At 39.3% G+C, this 15,131-nt stretch overlaps 1 protein-coding gene across 4 annotated transcripts in view; it reads right to left on the minus strand.

Annotated features, from left to right (window-relative positions):
* Window positions 1-14,729, minus strand: part of gdpd4a (glycerophosphodiester phosphodiesterase domain containing 4a) — a 45,660-nt gene extending 30,931 nt beyond the window's left edge. For 2 of the 4 annotated variants that reach the window (XM_044355235.1, XM_044355239.1), the window contains exon 1: window positions 14,451-14,729. The gene's annotated coding sequence lies outside the window, so the exon portion shown is untranslated. The remainder of the gene's footprint in view (window positions 1-14,450) is intronic. The other 2 variants (XM_044355238.1, XM_044355236.1) reach the window with 1 other exon arrangement.
* Between the last annotated feature and the right edge of the window lie 402 nt (window positions 14,730-15,131).

Consider the following 15,131-nt stretch of genomic DNA (forward strand, 5'->3'; position numbering starts at 1 on the left):
TTGTAAATGGACAAGCTGATCGATGGACAGCCGCACAAAAAGAGGCTTCTGAATTAAGGATTGTATTTGCACTCAGTGATGTAAGTCAAGATCTTTCTCTCTATTGTGTATGGCGATAATGGTGGTAGCTGCTGTAAATGTCTCCTTTCACCCCGTTTTAGCACTGCATTTAGTTTCTTTCTAAAGGCTTACACAACAGAACCACTAAGTGTTTTAGCACAAATCTCAAGTGTCTCTCTACCCACCACCAGCCAGACGACTGATGACAGCTTTTGTGTTTTATACTGTCAATAGAAGCACTGTGTACTTTTTTTTTTTACTTTCACTGCTTTAGAAAACGAAGGGTCTGAACCAAAAGTGGGTCACATGTATGCCAGGTAGTGACATAAAGAGAGGCATGACACACTTTAAGGACTGTGAGCTGCTGAGGTAAAAAAACGGAGAGTACATCGCTTAAATTTAGTTTCAAAACCCCTGCTGTACATGAAGTGAGGACACAGATAAAGATAGCACAGAGAGGACGGAGGGAGGACAGGATGGAGAAATACTGTAGAGAAGAAAATTTAACAAGATGCTGAATATTAAGATGCACAACGATACTACAGAAGTTCCTTTATCTTTATTCTTCTCTTCAGTCGTTTTGTCGAACAGTGCCTCTCCCCCTTCAGTCTCTCTCTGCCCATCTGTCTCATTTCCTAACCTGACTATGTGTCTCTCAACTAATTGTCTTAAGCCCAGTTTTACTCCTCTCCCCTTCCCCTGTCCATCTGTCAGTTTCCCTCCTTCTCTCTGAACAGCCTTTAGACAATGGCCTGTACCTCAGCAGCTTGACATCAAACTACATGACTGGACAGCACTTTAAAGAGAGAACCAAAGTCAGCTAAAGTCAGCTGCCCAGACACACACACACACTACTCTATTTATATGTATTTATTTACAAGTTAGCTTGCACATTTATCAACAATGACATTGCAGAAATGTTAATAAAAATGTTCCAAAGTCAGCTAAAACAGCTACTTTACTACTATTCTGAAATGACCTAGTTAAAGAATAGGTTCAAATGTTCTCAAGTCTGCCTTAAAGCTATACCTACATGCCAATATGTGCATTAAAAGAGATATTAGTTTCTGCAATCATTCCTCCTGACTACATGTATTCGTCCTGTACCATCATGGTACGGATGTTACGGTTCGGTACATGCAGAAGAATACGCTCCGTGACCCAAACAATTACTGTCAAAATAATTTAATAATCCACTTAGTCCGACGTGTGGAACAATAATTCTAGAGTCCGAGTTCCACCCAGAATGTTTTGGCAGCGCACCACTTGGCTGTAGCATGGATGTATGCTAGGTGGCTTAGCCAAGGTAGCCTGGTTACCCTGTAGTGTTGCTGCTGTCACGTTGACAAACGAGAGACTCATAACACTGACCGAGTGCAACACTATTATTAAAATATGCTCCGTTATCTCTGTAGTGAAATGATACCATGGCTTTAAGTGAAGCTCTTCAGAACAACAATAAAAACATTTGATCTCTGACGTGGTCAGACAGCACGTCGTAAAAAACAATTCTGAGAGAGAAAAATGTATCGCAGTAAAAAGTAATGGTTTTGGTCCCTCTGGCTGATATATTATTATATATGACATCATTAGATTATTAATAGTGAGCAGCATGTTACTGTTGTAGCTGCTGGAGGTGGAGCTAGTTTGAACTACTTTATATACAGTTAGACCATAAATCATCATAACACAGCTGTCAGCAGGTGTCCTGACCTGCAAGAAACAGAAAGGTTGTTTACTTTTTACACTGCAGCATAACTTAACTGTTTCAGTAACAGTAATGTGTAATGTTCAGGCCAATGAGCCATTGTTGGATGACCAAAATGTTAAACCGTGAATTTTGTGTACCGTTACAAAAGGTACTTTATTTGTCACGCATACAATTGTAAAGTGAAATTCAATCTCTGCATTTAACCCATCCTAAGTGGGCAGCCACTGTGCAGCGCCCGGGGACCAACTCCAGTTCCACGCCAGTGCCTTTGGTCAGGGACAGGAGAATTAACTTAACCTACATGTTTTTAATGGTGGGAGGAAACTGGAGCACCCGGAAACCCACACAAACACAGGGAGAACATGTAAACTCCACACAGAAAGGCCCTGCCCTAGCTGTGAACTGAACCCAGGACCTTCTTACTGTGAGGTAACATTGCTAGCCACTGAGCCAACGTGCTGCTATACTCCCACTCCTGACCATACTGGGCCTGAGGAGACTCTTTTCTAATGTGACTCCAATTAAGTGATGGGACACAAAATTCACAATCCTCCTTCTGTGCAGAAAAGGCATTCATGCAGCTGAATTAAACTAATCAAGTGGCAATCTTCCAAAGATAGCTTTTTTATACTAAACTGTGAACTGGTATAACTGTAGTATCATTTAAAATTGTCATAACCTCTGAACTTCTGAGTTTCTCAACAGAGTTTCATTTTCTAACAGAGTAACATTTTCTTTTTCGGAGTGAGTGGTCATTAATAATGCAGATTTTATGTGAATAGCTTCAGAAACAGAGCTGCTGGAGGACAGAGAGGAATCTGAGCTGTAAGGAAAGATGGATTTAGAGAAATCTAAACAACTTGTGGTGAATTAAATGTCACAGATATGTTTAAAATAGACTCTATTTAGAAAAAATAAAAGTCAAAAAAGGCCATAACACCAGATGTGAGAGTGAAGTGAACCTACAGTGTGATCAATAATTCACTTATCTGCTGAACTGAGTCTAACAAATCCTGAAGCATCTCATCTTTTGGTACATTTACTTACTAGATGACAGTAACTTTAAATGTGTGGCCTTATGTGTGATACAGAAAATCTGCTCTTTTCTCTGTAAAAAAGTGTGAAAAGTGTCTTTATTTTAGGCCATAATACACTGCAGGAAACCACACACACACACACAATAACAGACGGATGCACAGTCACATTCGCACGTAGGTCCCGAGGTTGAGCGGCGGGAGAAAAACCCAAACAAATATAACGCAGCACGCCGGGTCCTTGAAGCTGTGAGCCAACAGCTGTAAGCCGCTGAACCACTGCAGCACCACAGGAGAGAACATGACGCAGGAAACAGTCGATGTGTGACACAGTCAGACAGGCAGCGCTGCTCTGATCCCCGTGTGGGATGTCCTCTGGTACATTACACTGACAGGGAAAACAGACAGACGGAGAGGTGGGAAACCTGCCATATGCGCCTCTTTCTGAAGGACTCTGTGTGCATCTCTGAAAAAAGACTTTAAATCCATAAAGATAGAAGAATCTGAGATGTGTGCTCTCCAACCAACAAAACAAAAACTGATTGACATGTTTCACCATTTTCTGACGTTTTGTAGACCAAAAAACTAATCGATTAATCAAGAAAATAATCAACAGATTAATGGATAATGAAAATATATATATCATAACTGGAACCTAGTCAAAGTCCATTTACAATATTAGCATTAAGTGCAGAGTAGACGCCTACTCATCTGATAATTATGGGACATTTTAGAGCTGAATCTATTAATCCATCATCAGCAAATTAATCAGCAACAATTTAAGTCTATGATAGTATAGATTTGGCTTTTGTACTGCTGGTTGGTGAAAACAAGCGATGTGAAGATGGAACTGTGGCATTTTTTCAGTATTTTCTGACATTTCATAGACCAGAAAACATCCACTTGCAGAATTCATTGGATGAAACATGATCCAAAGCTTTTTTAATCTAAAATAGAAAAGAGTTTCACTTGGAGTGAATACCAGCAGCAGTTTTAACATAATATGAGCACCTGATGCAGGGATTTAATCAGAAGAACATTTCATTTAACTGTTATGTCTTTTCATGTAAAATGTAACAGGCTCTCTGAGATTAATGAGGGCGAGAACAGAATATGAATATAATACAAGGCAAATAAAAACCTAATGTCCTTCCTGAGGGAGGGTCAGTGTGCAACAGCATGCCATCATCCACGATAATGGAGAGGACATTATCACTGATTGATGACATTTGAATATTGATTACAGGGTGTGTGGGTCTACATTTTCTGCTGCTGATCCAGGAAAAACAATAAAGGGGTGTTTTTCATGACTTTTCCTGTTTTCCAAAAAACCTTGTTCTACTTCTTGAAAAAGACAGATTGTTGTGAAAGTGGTTCAGTGAACACATTCTGCTGCTTCACAATATTTAGATCAAACATAAAATACAAAGTCAGCATCTCCTGCTTCTGCTTCTGCAACCAATCAATCAATCGATCTATAGCAGGTGTAAACTTCTTACCATCATTTATAATGGGCAACAACTATACAAAGCATGATTAGTGTCCAATACATCGTTCGAAGTGTGCACAAATTACTTCACACCTTCAGTTGAGTCAGGAACCTTAACGAGTGGTCCGTGTCTTTAGACTTGACTGGGTTTAGTTCAGAGATTTAGCAGAGAGAACGAGTTTCTCTGCTTCTCTGCTTGTACAGGTTAGTCTGTCTAATCTCCGCAGCGTCCTTGCAGAACGCACTCTTAAACCTGGAAAATCCTGGCGCCAATAACGAGACTTAAAAGGTTCCTTTAGGTTAAACATGAGAACCACGAGAACGAAGGTCTGAGACTCCTGGTTCATTACTTCATGACATACATCAACACGCTACACGGCAGCTTAGCAAAAACCGTTTGACCGCAGGAAAATTTATCGCCAGAAAGAAGCCATGAAGCCTGATTTATCACTAGTTACGGTCAGTCTGGAAAGAGTTTCCATCAGTGGTTTTTTTAATTTTGAAAGTTGATCCAACATGCCAGTTCATATTGTATCACATTTCTGGCTTCAGACGACTCACCCAGGAAATATGAATGAATGAATATGTTTTCAAGATAAAAAAAAATGAATAAATAATAACAAAAAAGAAATCAACCTGCCACCTGGATTGTCTGGTTCATATTTCATCTTCTAAATGGTACCAGTATAAAACTGTTGTGGGTCTGAACCCTTCATCGGAGTGTCACAGGATTTGTAGCTGTAGCTGTTCTTACATCTTCATCTCTGGGTGATGTGAGGAACTGAGGCAGCACGGTAGAAAAAAAAAAAAAAAAGGTTAGCAATCTGTCATGTTTCCCTCGCCTGCTCGGATCCATTACAGCTGACAGGATCACCGACCGCCTCGTATCCCCGCCAAGAATTAAATTATAACACGACAGGCCTGAGTACAACTGGAAATATGGCACCTATTCACATGGACCGTCCTCTCACAGCATCCAGGAAGATGCTGTAACACTGACGTGTTGTTCTTGTATTGAAACCAGTGAGAGATATTTCATCAATTAGAAATCATAGAACAAAAAGAGAAGCTCCTTATAACATAAGATCGCGTCTGATCATCATCATCATCAGGGTAGATGTTGTCTTCAGTATTAACAGTAATCCAGTGATTGTAGGGGTGTGTGATATGGTGATATGAGATTGTGAACGATTAAAATGTTAAAGAGAGATCCTTAGTATTGTGCACAATGTATCAGCTCTGTGATGGAGCACGGTCTGCTAGCAGGAGGCTAACGGGTGAGAACATCGACATGGCGAGCACCTCGTACCACATCTCCAATCTGCTGGTGAAATCTAAAGCAGTTCCTTTTAGGAAGCTCACCTGCTGCACATCATGTTAAACTCACAGCAGGGCTGCAGGTGAACGCCGCCGTTTAGCGGTTAGCTCCCCTGCTAACTGGTAGCACTATCTTCTGTCAAGCTAGCGTGATGCCAGCTCAGGTGTACTGCACATCCCGCTAGTTATCTGAAACAGCACGCTAACGCTTCTACACAACATCAGCTGTTTGCTTTTCAGCTGTGAAATTAGTTTGGTTTCCTGCTGAAATATCCATTTTCAAAAAGGCCAAAAAGGCCGTCATTACTTTCTAATGCAGCTTTGCACATATGCTGTTATTGATGGAATTGTGTTTTAATGTAATTTTATGTCTTTCATGGGTTTATGTTTTTATGTTGTTTATGAGCCCCTAACCTAAGACAAATTTCTATCATTATGTGATAGACAATAAAGTTCTTCTGTACTGTTCAGTAACAAATGAGTCTTAAAAACCAACATGAAAAGAATCGTGATAAGATTGTGAATGGTGATCCTGCCTGAAAAAACTTGTGATATGATATTTTTGCGATATCGCCCGGCGGCTTCTGTACATCCATGTCTACAGTGCAAAAAGGAAATACCATGCAGATAAATGAAACATGCAGCGTGACATTTCATGGTGCAGAACCGCTAAAATATATAGAAATTAGAACTGCAATAATTAATCAATTAGTTGATCAACAGAATATCGCCTATGTCCAATGTCTCTGGTTCCAGCTTCTAAAATGTGAATATCTCCTGGTTTCTTTAGTCCTCTATGACAGTAAACTGGATATATTTGGGTTGTGGACTGTTGGGCGGGACAAAAAAAGACATTTTAGGTTGGATCTTGGTCTTTGGGAAACAGTGACTGGCTTTTTCACCATTTTCTGACATTTTAAAGACCAAACGACTCATCGATCAATTGAGAAAAGAATCAACAGATTAATCGTTAATGAAAATACTCGTTAGTTGCACCCATAAAAGAAATAAAGGCTAAAAAAAACAGGCTACAGCTAACTCACCCAAAGCATGATGGGTAACCTGGTGCAAACATCTCAAAATGTATCCATCCCATAAGAAAAACAATATAAAACCAAAAACATATCCTATAAATAATATACAGTTTGACCAAAATGAGGATTTCACCAATTCTATATGTTTGTGGGAGATTATTTTAAATCCTCATCTAATAAGGCAGGATGTCGGAGACGGAGAGATAGTGGACATCTAATAAAACAATCTGCAATAAAGATGTGAACAACCATTTATGTTTGAAACCTCCTCACACACATTTATATGTGACAAATACCTATGAATCACCAGGTTTGTGTTTACAGCAGCTGGTGAACAGTGGAAGTGTTTGTCAGGACAGAAGCAACACACAACAACTCAATCCACATCTCTCACACACATTAATGTGCCAGTTTTTGTGTTTTATAATGCTCCACCATACTGATAAATCTTAATTACATAAAAAACAATATAGATTTTGGCTCTATCCCAGGGGCAACCAAGTTATTAAAGAGTTTAAAGTGACACAAATGGACTCATTTAAATGGCCTGTGTGGACTCAATGAACTGACGATGAACTCGCACAATGTACATGAGTTCAGTTATGTGTGTTTATGTGTGTGTGTCTGTGCCTGCGAGTGTGTGTGTGTTTGTGTGCGAGTCATTTCACAATAATCTCCATATCTAATGTGTTTATCTCGGTCTCACTCCCACTGCAGTCATCTCAGGACAAAGAGGGAAAAATAGCAACAACGTGGAAACAACAAAAAGTAAATCGAGCAAACAAGATTAGCTTGGTAGACGACTGACGGAAAAACGTCTGATGTAAAAGGAAACAACATGGTTTTTCAGCTTAGTTTAGTCTGCAAAGCGGCTTTTTTTCCCCCTGCAACAGTGACAGCAGCAGCCGTACGTAACCGCGGGTCCACAGGTTTGATCCCCAGAGACAGTGTGGATTGCTCTTTAAATCAAGCACTTAATCCCTGCTGCTCCTGCAGAGCTGCGTGCGTGTGCCTTCAGGAAGTGAATATGCGTAAAATTAGATTAATCTTTAATGATCCCTTAGGGGAAATAGAGCATTAGATGTGTGAATGTGAAGCAGGTCAGTGCGGAGGGAGAAATATGTGATTGCGAAAAATATTTTAAATAAATGGTTAGGTAAGAGGGTGAATTAATCTCTGTGGGACTTAAGTGGATACATAAACATTTGACATAACCAGAGTTTTGTGAAATGAAACAAGCAGAAGCTAAATAAATCAATGTATTACTGCGGATCAAACATGCTGTCTTGCTGGCGATACCCAGCAGATGATGATGGATCTGAATGTGACGGCGTTTACAAAAAACCAGGAGTGAATACTGAACAGTGCAGGTGTGTTATAATGAGGGTGTTTATGTGTTTTTTTACAGAAAAATGTGGAGGCAAAAGAGTTATGTTGACATGTTCCTGACACAGAGATCTGCACATGTTTTCTTTACATCACAGTGCCTCAAAAGCTGTTTGTGATGTTCTGTTCAGATATAATCTAAATAATGATTCATAAAGACTTCATGCATAGGAGGACAGTCAACCAGCTGCACTCCAGCACAGACTAAATTAACTCACTCGCTGCCTCAGGATGCTCTTTATGAGTAATCAATTAGTTGAGCGTATGGATGACCCCCGAAACCCGGTTCTAAACGTTTAAGAACTCTGTGTAAGTCGGTTTTTTTTTTTTCTTTGTTTTTTTTTTTTTTTTTTTTTTAAATCGGTACTTTTTTTACGTTTTGGTGTAACTTATGGTTGCGCTGCAGCCTCTCCTCTGCTCTCTGTGTCAGTGTTTGACTGAGGGTGGGGCTCAGCTCCTCCACACACACACACACACACACACACACACACACACACACACACACACACACACACAGACAGAGCGGACAGCAGAGCAGAGAGGTGGAGACAGTGAAGCAGGTGAAGTGAAAGATAATGTTTTACTTGAGTAACAACTGCACTCATCACTACATGTGCAATAAAACCTTAACGAGTAAAAAGCCAATAATCATAAGTAATTTATGAAAACACCTGTTCAACATGCATGAACATGTAGGAAAGATATTTTCAACTGCTTCCCCAACAGTGTCTCATCCACCACCGCTATGTTTTACACAACAGCAGTGCGCTAGTTAGGCTAATAGTGAATTGTTATAAAACAAGCTAAAACGAAAGCTGTCAGTATGGAGCCGAACTGTTTAAATTAGTTTACTGTGAATCTTAAAACTAGTCACATTCTTGACTGAGACAGCAGCACCCAGAAATCTGAAGATGCTTCTTTTCTCTGTTGTATTTCATTATAAATTGAATCTCTTTGGATTTTTGACTGTTAGTCAAACAAAACTACTTTTCAGATGTCATTTTGGGGTCTGAAACTCATCATGAACATTTTCACTCATAGAAAACTAATCATAGAGTAATAAGTAGTAAGAGCAACCCTGAAAACACACAAAAAAGATTTACACAGAAGAAACACACTAAAACAAAGTGTATACACACTTACATAAAGAATGACTTAACGTGGCAAAGCAAGCCCACACAAACATGCAACAGTCACACTTAAAATGTAAATAGACAGTTTATCCCTCGCTGGGATGGCTGTGTTTGCAGAATATGAAGTTTAGTGACTGTATGTGCACATATCACACAAGCAGGAGGATTGATACAAAGCTACTGTAGATAGAAGGAGAGAGCGGGAGAGATAGTACCCATGAAACAATGAGGCCCTCTGTTTCCGGACCAATCAGCTGTCTGCTTTTCACTCACTGTTCAAACACATCACACCACAGCAAACACAGCCATCCATCCATCCATCCATCAGCTATCCCTGATTATCCTTACAGAGGGTCACGGGGGGCTGGAGCCAATCTAAGCTAACATCAGGTCATAATACAGTCCTCTTATCTTAACTAGGAAGCACTAAAACTGTACATACATGTACAATCCACTGCATTTATTATTATCAGAAAAGATTAAAGTCCACAGCAAACGTTCAGATCTAAAAGCAGAAATGAACAAGCGGACGTGAACCATGTCTGACTGTCAACCCAAAGACTGGAATCCATAAACCATAATCACAATCTTTATAATAGTTATATAGAGTTTTATTGTCAATCATGTACCACACAGGGGATTGACTTGCTGTCTAGAAATGTTCCTTTATATGTATGAGATTCTTCATTATAAGAAAAGATCAGTTGATGAACAGAAAATGTAAGAATTTGCTGTTGAGATGTATCTTTTTTGTAGTATGGTGTTGTATGTTTTTGGGACTATTTGTTCTGATTAGTCTCTTTTTTCAGCTTTGTATTGCATTAAGGTGAATTCTTGTCTATGTTTGTCACAGAACGCTGACTGGGCAGGTTATCTGTAATTATATATAGTGTTGTTGTTATAGATGTTGTCTGGCGGGGGGGTGGGGAGTTGAGGGAGGGTGTTATTGTCAACATATTTTTGTTTTGTCTTGTTCGTTTCATGTTTATATGTTCACTATGGAAATAATAAAAATATAGTGCACGATATAAAGAATAATTATAATAATGGTAGCATTGAACTATCAAAAACATCGTCACTGAATGTAATCTAGAGTTTAAAGGGAAATTAAAGTGTTACAGCAGCCTCTTAACATAAATCAATACACAAAAACAATCAGAAAACAATTAAAGGCTAAATTATATCCAATAACTAAACAGACTAGCTCAAAAATTTAAAAAAAATATGTTCTGTCTGGCAAAAAGTTGCGTAAATCACCACCATGACACACGTAAGACATGAAAGCAACTATCAACAACCTGAACTCTGCTGTGACTTTGTCTTCTGAGGCCAAAGGTCAAAACCTTCTGCACAGATATCATCAGTCTGACTCTTCCTGTTGTATCTAGCAGATAAGTCACTTTCCCACTGACTACCGTCACTGAGCCGTGGTGGTGATGGTTGCTGCTGCTTAGTGCCTGCAGCACGTCTCAAAATACACCCTAACAGCACTAATAACCACCTGCTGTGTACAAACCTGATATAGCACCGATTAACTCTGAGGGAACGAGGGCAATATTTACCTTTGAAAGCTAAACTCAACTAAAACACAACTGACACACTAAATGTTTTTCTTTTCAAAGATCAGATCAGAATTTCACACCACACACACATGCAAACATGTTATGAAGAGGCATGCATCACCAATTATTTTAATGAGTCATGGCAGATTAATGACAAGCCAATGGACGTATCAATTTATTTATTAAACTGCATGTTACATGTTGCCATCATCACAGCCACTAAACAGCATCAATGAGAGGGAAATAAGCCACATCAGAGGAAGCTGTAATTACTTTTTATTGCTAGACTGGGATCTCTGTCAGCCTGTGGGAATATCCATTCACAGTAATAAAAACCAATCTAATTAACTTGTCTAGAAAATTAACGTAGGGATTAGTAAGCACCTTAGAAGAACAATGCATGTGGGAATTCTGACTCTGACAATATTTTATTCAAACGCTATCACTGAAAATCTAATTAGTGCAGTATTCAGGTTTTGTTTGCTTTTATTTCTTTCTGAGTAACAAAACAGCACTAAACCTTTGTAGACACGTCAGTCAGTAGCTGGAAGGTCAGAGAGTCAGTCGGGCCTGGGAGGAGGTCGATGTGAAAACAAATACGAGGTGCCTTTAGCCTGCCGAGCTGGAGATGTGAGAGGCAGAAACTTCACTTCTGATTGGTTACTGCAATATTTCCCAAATCAATAAACATTCAAACTATCCTTTAATTGAGAATCTCTCTGAATGTTTTTCAGATTTCAGGAGGACAGTAAGCGTCGAGCTGCAAAATAATGAGCGCCGGTGCTAAAATTTCACATGATCGTTAATATCAAAGGGCTACTAATGATTTTCACTCGCACACTGTGAGAGCACAATAACACCCTACGTTATTGTGGAATTGTTTTGAGTCATCCTCCCTTTCCTCATTCTTGGAAGGACGTCTATGTGGAAAGTACTGTTACCAGAGTAGCTCCGTTAAGGAACAGGACAGTGTGTAATGTGTGTGTGTGCGTAGCGAGTGTGTAGTTCAGCGAGCGGCAGAAAAGTGACGGTGAATAGAGGAAAAGGTTAAGTTGTCAAACTGGCAGTAAATGTACAGAACAGGCTGCAGTGTGTCACAGCTTCTCAAGACCAAGAAAACACTTGTCTATCGAAGGGTTTTAGCCCCAAAGTTAGCGACAACGCGCTAGCCTAGCCTGACCTAAGGTGGACCAGCGATTCTCATTTTAGTGTGTCAGCTGCTCTTAAACAGAGGACGGAGGACTGTCTGGCTGCTGAGTGTCCTCTGAGTTTTTGACACACTCCCCCCTCCCCCCCCATCCATAAATAATTTGTGAGTGATGATAAATCATATAATCATATCAATAATGATTTTTTCCACTGTGTCACAGAGGCATCGCCCCACACAAACTCACAGCTGACTTGGAAAATTCAGATTTTAGTAGAGCCTTACTGGTGAGAAAAGCTGCAATGTTTAGTCCATTAATCGAGTAGTCGATCAACAGAAAATTCATTGGTAACATTGGTAATCATTTTAGCATTTTTTAAAGCAAAAATAACAAAAATATTGCTAGTTACAGCTTCCCAAAAGTGAATATTTCCTGGTTTTCATATTCTTCTATGATAATAGAGTGGTTTTGGGCTGTTGGCCAGATGAAACAATACATTTTGAAAAGTCCCTCGGGGCTCTGGAAATAGACATTTTACAGAGCACACAAATAATCAATAAATCGAGAAAATAATCTGTAGATTAATCTATAGTTGCAGGCCTAGTGGTCAGGTCAGTGTCAGGTGGGCAAGTATGTCCCACATCTGAAATATACCAGCACACGATCCACTTCACCCACACTGGATGCACACTTCTCCTAATATTCAGAGCCAAGAACATCCCACAATTCAACATGGTAGCCTATAGTGAACAACATCAGTCCACTTATTATAGGCTGGATTTAGAACCAATAATAATATAGATGAAATTGAAGTTGAAGTATGATTATTAATATTTGAACACTACAAAGTTATGGCAGAAACTCCACAGATGGACAGATATTAATTATCCCTGCCAGAAATATTTTAAGACGTACATAAAATACTCTTCAATTACCACATTAAATTGACATCTACTCTGTCTCCCTCATTAAAAATCACAGAATCTATAAATATGCAAATATTGTTGATTTCTAAAGTTTAACTGCTGGACACCAGATGTCTCCTCCTTCACTGTGTTTGTGCTCTGGAGGCTTCAAGTTTCCACATTACACTTGTGAATATTGGACGACGATTGGCTGCAAACTATTTGTGATGTCATAAATCATGCTCGTAGACCCGCCCTTTAAAATTAGATTTTCAAAGAGCTCAGAGAAACTTTCCTCCTTCAGCAGACGAATGTGAAAACAAACTCTGCATAAACATCATTCTGCACAGTGAAGCTCAACCATCCAAGCTGAAGGAACAAGAAGGAAAAACATATTTTTGAGCGGAGGGGGGGGGGGCTTTAAATATCCGTTTGCTAGATGAATGATGGCAGTGGGATATTCTGTCAGTGTGATGAAACAGCTCTCAGCCTGTGGATAAACAGACCGCCTTGCAAAGATGTACACAAACTGTTTCAGTCAAGCTTTCAGAGATTTCCTACAATTTTCACTTGATCTCTTCTCCCCACGGTGATGATAAAAAACAAGATCATATCACACCCTGTTCACATCCATTACTCCTTCCACAGCTGTAGGTCTATAAACTGACCTTGACTTGGTGAAAAAAAATACCAAAATGTGTATCTGATGTTGTGCCCTGACTCAGACAACTATAATCCTTATTGAGTAACAGGTAATCTTGAACCTAGACAGAGAAAATCCTGTCTGTGAGTAATCTATTGATTTGTATTGACCTATAAGATAATAATAATGAGACAGGAGTGTCAGTGGTAAAACGTAATCTGCTGTTTCACAACAATATTACTAAATCAGCCATCCGCAGAATAAATGACAGGCTCAACACTGACAGAACAATTAACAATATGACAACATTTCAGCAGAGATACGACTGCAGGCTCTGCAGAGACATAGATAAGAGATAAAAACAGACAAACACCTGGAAAACCTTATGAAGAAATACAAGAAATACATCCTCAATGCGAAATTGAAAGTGCGAAGGTTCATATAGAGAGTAGTCAACTATTATTCATTATCTTACTCGACAAAGCAAAAAAAAAAAAACAGATTCAAATGCAAAACCTACTCTTGCTCAAATGATTTAGCGTTTCATTTCCAGTGTGTAATATCCAAAATACTTTCCGGTAGTTTGAATGAAAAGACGTTAACGTTAGCTGACAGCAACTTAAATCAAGAGGTAACACATGAAGACTAATACAAAAAAACACCAGTCATAGCTCTGAATAGACATTGATAACAATATATTTCAATAAAAACGACCAAACGTACAAGAAAGGTCTTCAAAGGAAACTAAACAAGGCAGCACAGAAGGGAAAGAAAACAAATTGTGTGTTGTCGTTAATCAGGGAAATATCGTTCATCTGGCAAGCTTTAAGTAGCTAACGTTATGCTATGTGATACTGAGACGTTGGTGTTTTTAAAATGATTGAATTTCACATTCAAACGCGCAATATTTCCTTCAGTTCATTCAACACGAACTGATATTTCTGCCTCGTAAAGGTCGTTCAAGTGCTGACAACACACACAACCAAAAATAAATCACCATTTAAAGAAAGAAATTAACGTTTTCTTACCCGGAGGACGACCGTTTGTTGTTCGGCTGTTCGTTTTGCTCCGTTTCTTCTTCTCTTTTCTTTTTATTCTCTGACCGTTATTTTTTTAAAAATGCGTATTGAGGCTCGCGCTGTCTTGTGTGCTGCAGTGGTCTCGTGCAGCAGCAGCAGCAGCCGCCTCTCAGCCTCTCGCGCTCAGTGTGCGCTGCCTAGTGGGAGGACACGCGGATGTACAGTACAGTACCAGCTGCTGCACGCGCTCCGGCTGGAGGAGAAGCAGGAGAACTGCGGGCACGAGGCGGCCGCGTGGGGCTCTGACCAACCTGTTGCTTACGTCACTGTACTCCAGTCCATTCAAGTGACTGGTCTGAACAGGTTTCCATTGTATGAATTTCAAAATATTTTGGAATGATATGCGAAATTTTCTATCTAAAAAAACAGGCTTTCTGGTGGTGATATCTTCATTTATTTAAAAAAAAATTCAATGGACAAAAATGTTAGCTTTTTAATCCAACTGTTTATGATTTTCGGCAAATTCCACATACATAAAATGAAATGGACTAATAGAAAAAACAAATTTTACCTTATTTCTAATTGATATTTACCTCTATTACAATTTCATGGTCAAGATGACAAATAGAAAAAGCAGCAAAGACCCAAACAATATTTGAAACATAACCTGTGTCCCTTTATTTATTAATT

The sequence above is a fragment of the Thunnus albacares genome, chromosome 6, assembly GCF_914725855.1.
Source record: "Thunnus albacares chromosome 6, fThuAlb1.1, whole genome shotgun sequence".
NCBI classification, from domain to species: Eukaryota; Metazoa; Chordata; class Actinopteri; order Scombriformes; family Scombridae; genus Thunnus; species Thunnus albacares.